Here is a 6,000-nt window from a genome sequence, read left to right on the forward strand (position 1 = left end):
TAAGATGGAAGTAAGGGCTTTAAAGGAAAGTAGGCAATGACATGAAATAGGCTGGGATTGTGCATATCTATGAGGATAGGAGCCTCGGTGAGTGAGGATGTCCCTACTGACCACTTGAATTTCCACCATGCAATAGATCTTAAACACTTTCAGGAACAACTTGGGGTGTGAAACAGAGGACAGTAGAAATGAAGTCCTCCATTCCTGTGATTGAGTTTGGACCTAGATATCTGGGACTTGAGACTTGTCACTGATTTGGGTCACAGATATTTGTGGTATTTCTTCACGTTTAACATCATTTGAGAGCATTTCAATTTACCTGTATTTACAAGTTAAACTTTGCTTCTTTACTAACTGCATAATATAAACCCTCATTAAACCCTGGAGTCTCTCCCAGTTTGAAAAAAGATTATGATGATCTGCACTGTTCTAGCCTACCCAATGTTTATTCTGTGAAGAGAGTGGTATTACACAAGTCTATTGTGATTTCCCAGTGGAAACACCAAAAATAGCTATGACTGTTTAGAAGGCAGTTATCTAAGGAATAATTAAGGAAAGCTGCAGGCACAAAGTATCATTTTGAGTAATATTCTAATTTTATGTAAAAATGTGGGAAATAATGTCTTTCTGTAAGGAGTAATTGGAAGCTTTTTGTTTCATTGATCCACCATAGCTCCATAATCCACCTTACTGTCCATAGGTGTCATTTCTATATGCTTACACTTTCAGCACTTTACGAACTAGAAGAATATAAAAGTAACCACTTGGCATTTTATTAAAGAGCCAAGGAAAGATAATCCTGTTCATTTTTTAGTACTTAATTACATTTCTCAGCACCTTGGCAGTAATTTCATGCTTATTCTTTCATTAGATGCTTCACCAGGCATTCCTTCCATCTTACAAAAGAGAAACTTGAGCACAAAAAGAGTCCAAACTCACAGAGCTCTTAGGTATGGAGGCCTAATGTGTGCCACCTATTTATTTATCTTTTTCAAAGATTTTTATTTATTTATTCATGAGAGACAGAGAGAGAAAGAGAGAAGCAGAGACACAGGCAGAGAGAGAAGCAGGCTCCATGCAGGGAGCCTGACATAATGGGACTCGATCCTGGAACTCCAGGGTCACGCCCTGGGCCAAAGGCAGGCACTAAACTGCTGAGCCACCCAGGGATCCCCCTGTGCCACCTATTTAACTGAGCATTGTCAAAATTTTAAACTCAGAAGATCACTGCAAAAAAATTTCACTTTTATAAATTTTTTGAAAATTCACAACTATGCTTTATATAGTATGTGTGTACATACTCTAATAGAAAGCAATAAATATGCTTTATGCTGGGAGAGTATTAAATTTTGCTGAACCCTGTCATGTGTGCAACTCTTCTTTCCACCACACTGGGATACTACTTAGGAAGAACTAAAGGACAGATGAAGGAGGATTCAGGCCTTTTCTTACAATCCCATCTGCACCTAGAGAAAATTGAGTGGGAGGGCTCTCAGGATCTAAGACTCTTCAGTCAGGTCTTTGGAAATAATGTGGTTCTGAAACGTAAGGGTATACCCTGCAGTTATCTCCAAGTGCCATCTGTCTGAGGACATCCTAACTCATAAGCCTCAGTATCCTATCCTTCCATTGCCATCTTGAGGCCATTTATAGCTCACAGACTGACTTTGCCTGCTGCTTACTGGAAAGCATCTTTAGAAATTCATACCATAGAGGCCTCCTCATGAAAAGATATTGGTACCTACAGGACAGAGCAAAAAAAAAGTGGGTATTCTGGCCTATCCCACCTACAAGTCAAAGTGTGTTACCCTGTCCTCCGAATGATATTCTGGAGGAGGTCACCCCTTTTCAAGACTCGGCCATTTGGGGAGTCCCTAGGGAATGAATGACTAGGAGAGTTCATATACTTTATGGACCCTATGCCACCACCCTACCTGATGAAGTCAAATGCAGAAATACTGTTTCCAGATCAAATAGGCCCTCCCTGATCAAAGACTGTACCAAGCTCAGCTCAGTTACTCAAATCCCAGGCAATGGGATAAAGAACTCTAGGAATATTTTGAATCACAAGTATATGTACATACAAATCAAGGTCCCTCCTAACTCTGTACATATTAAACTTCAAACACCAGAGGCTTATTTCAATACTCAGGGCGGTAAGTTAACTCAAATTTCTGAGACTCCTACATCTCAGACATACTATTAACCTTGGCCCTGTGTGCCCATGAAATAAAAAACCATGGAGGGACCTCTACTCTAAAGCTCTAGCCAGAATGGAAAGGACTTCCTCCGACATGGCAAACGTAGATGACTGACCAATGCACCTGTTGTGAAAAATCACAGACAGCACTGGGAATATAAACAATGGACAGAATTCCCAGGCCAAGAAGGGGGTTTTAGCTGATGGAAAATAGACTTTATAGAGCCCCTTATCCCCTATGCTGGGCTACTTGATATGATCAGACCGTGTCATATTAGTAGAGACATGACTCACCCTATCAAACATGCCACTGAAGAAACCAAAATGCAAGGACTAAGACATTCTAGACATTGATGTGATCATTTCATTTCTCAAAAAAATATAAATGCACACTGGGTTCCTGAAAAAGGCATTCATTGGAGCTTGCTTCATAAGCCAAGCCTTCATAGAAGCATAGAAGCCAGAATGGCTTACTTAGACAAACCTTGCTATCTTCCAAATGGGTCTTCCTGTTGTTCGAGGCATTAGACTCAACCCTCAGACCCATTACTTTGTTCTTATCATGTTTGCAGGCATGTTTTGAGAAGATGCCTTTCTATACCTGATATTTCAAAATGGTCATTTTCACAGACCTTTTTTATTGTAATAGTGCCCAACAGCCAATGCTCCCACCTCTGGACCTTCCTCTTAACATCACTTGTACTCTGTACCCTGTGTTGTCAAATTTCTTTCTTCCTTCCTTTCCTTCATTAGATACCCTCTTACACTGTTGGGAATGCAAGCTGGTGTAGCTACTCTAGAAAACAATGTGGAGGTTCCTCAAGAAGTTAAAAATAGAGCTATCCTATGACCCAGCAGTTGCATGTCAACATTTCATTTTAGTCTCCCTCTTTCAAAACAACTTTAGGGCCATCTCAACACAAAAGGGATATTTTCCTACCAACTGCACTCATATACTCATTGTCCTGGGAGTCACAGGCACTGTTGTGGGCACATATGAAGTCATTCAAATTTGCATCATTGATCCAAATCAGAAAACATCCAAAACACTCAGCATATGTAGCAGACAGCTAATGTTTTAGTTGCTTTCCACAGACGAAAACTGGCAACTATGGTAGCGGCTGACTACTTGGCTTTGGACTATTTATTGGCCAGGCAGGAAGAGTTCTATTCCCTTAAAGGGGTTGCTTGCTGCATGTAGACAACACTGGCAAAGTGTCATCAATTACTCAACAAATGAGACAATAGATAAAAAGAACCAGTAACATTTAAAATGATTGAACAGGTCTCTGAAAGTCTATTGACATGATATTCCTGGATCCCTCCCAAAACCTTGAGATATGACTAGTTTCTGGTGAGTTTTCAAATTTTCCTCATCTTTACTATAACATGTTGCTTGTGCTTTTCACGTGGCTTTTAAAATTCATATTCAGGTTGTCTGGATGGCTCAGTTAAGCACCTACCTTTGGCTCAGGTCATGATCCCATGGTCCTGGAATTGAGCCCCCCATCAGGCTCCCTGCTCAGTGGAGAGTCTGTTTCTTTCTGTGTCCCTCCCCCTGCTTATGCACTCTCTTCTCAAACAAAATCTCTAAAATTCATATTTCAATTTATGTAAATACAATGTGGCATAATTCAGTCAGCAATCATCAAGCAGTGAACTTTAATAAAGACACTGACTCCTTTTTTGATGTTTGACTACTGGCTTTAGATACCCATTCAACCTGCCTGGCCCACAATGAACAACAGAACTAAGAGGGTTCATGTATGGCCCTTTGTGCCTATGGTAGGTGGGTTTAAAACTTAAAAAAAAAAAAAAAAACACAGCCTCAACTCCTTGACACATTAAAGGCTCTACCTGCTTTCTCCCCCTTTGATCCAGCCACTTGAACCCACTTGTACTTGCCCTACTTTCCTAAAGTGCCTCTGAGTAATAAACCGGGAGCAGAAGCCACTTGAGCCAGTAACCTGTAAGAACATAGACTGTAAGAGGTAAGTTGCTTAGGTATAGTCTACCTTGAGAATTAAATGGTTTGGGGAACCCAATCTTGAGGTGCTTCCCACAATTCATAAATCCTTCCTGCAGGAGCCAAACCAGGTACTCACTGTGAAGTTTAGAAAAAATTGCCTCCAAACAAGGAGGAAATGTTTTGATACATATACAGTGCATTCTGTTCTCCATAACTTAGGACATCCTTCAAAGAAAACTAAATTGCCAAAGCTTTATCTGAGTGGGGAAAGAGCAATTGCATAACTCCAGCCTCTTCACTTTTCCTCTTTGATAAAAGGGGAGGCATAAAGGCCAAGGACCTTTTCTGGTTTTCATAGTCCAGGGATTCTATGTCATCAGAACATCACAGGTTTAATCATAATGAATAGAACATATTCCCTCTCAAAAATCTACCCATCATATCAGCAGAGCCCCAGTGTAAGAACTGAATTAAAACAGCTGAACACAGACTCTACCTAAGATTGAGTTGCTGGGATACCCAAACACACTGGGGAGAAAAATACAAGGATGCTGGAGGATACTGAAGCCCCTGATACCTACAGCTACAACAAACATTAAACTCCTCTTTTTAAAAAAGACTATCGAGAGGGACAGAGGGAGAGCAAGAGAGCAAGAACACAAGAGCGGGGCATGAGGGAAGCAGACTCCCCACTGAGGAGGGAGCCCAATGTGGGGCTCAGTCCCAGGACACTGGGATCATGTCCCAAACATTAAACTCCTATTCAAGAACACACAAAACCTCCCATTAAAGGCCTATTTTCTTCAAATCCTGATACACATGTCTGGCTTTCAACCAAAAATTGGAAGGCATACTGAAAGGGAAGAGAAAACACATTCTGAAGAGATGAAGCAATCATCAAAAGAAGACTCAGGTACAGGGGAGACTTTGAATGACTGAGCTAGGAATTTTAAATAACTATTAGTTTCACACAAAGCCAACTTCAGAACAAGGAAGATTATTTGGGAGAAAGAGGAGCATTACATAGTAAATGTGCCAATTCTCCATGAAAACACACTAACCTTAATATATATGTGCCAAACAACAGAGTGTCAAAATAACTGATGCAAAATGTACAGAACTGCAAGATAGACAAATCCACAATTTTAATTGAAGACTTCAGCGTCTCTTTATCAGTAACTGACAGACCCAGCAGGTAGAAAATTGGTAAAGGTATTGTTGAAGGGAGCAGTACCATCAATCAACAGGTCCTATATATTTATAGATGTCTTCATCCAACAACAGGATAGACATTCATCTCAAGATAACGTGGAACAGATAGACTATATTCTAGGCCTTAAACAACTGTGGGCAGCCCGGGTGGCTCAGCGGTTTAGAGCCACCTTCTGCCCAGGGCGTGATCCTGGGGACTCGGGATGGAGTCCCACGTCAGGCTCCCTGCATGGAGCCTGCTTCTCCCTCCACCTGTGTCTCTGCCCCTCTCTCTCTTTCTCTGTCTCATGAATAAATGAATAACATCTTAAATAAAATAATAAAACACACCTGTAAAGAAGTAAAGCCTTTCTAGAAACTCTACAAGTATGCTCTCAGACCACAATGGATTTAAACTAGAAACCAGTAGCAGAATGGTAGCTGGAAAAACACCAAATATGGAAGACTGAGCCACATGCTTCTAAATAACATGCATCAAAGGAGTCTTGAGAGAAATTTTAAAATATTTCAACTGGGGCACATGGCTGGCTCAGTCAGAAGAATATGTGACTCTTGATCATGGGGTCATGAGTTCTACTCCATGTTGGGTGTAGAGATTACTAGAAAAATAAGTAAACTT

The sequence above is a fragment of the Nyctereutes procyonoides genome, unplaced genomic scaffold, assembly GCF_905146905.1.
Source record: "Nyctereutes procyonoides isolate TBG_1078 unplaced genomic scaffold, NYPRO_anot_genome, whole genome shotgun sequence".
NCBI lineage: Eukaryota > Metazoa > Chordata > Mammalia > Carnivora > Canidae > Nyctereutes > Nyctereutes procyonoides.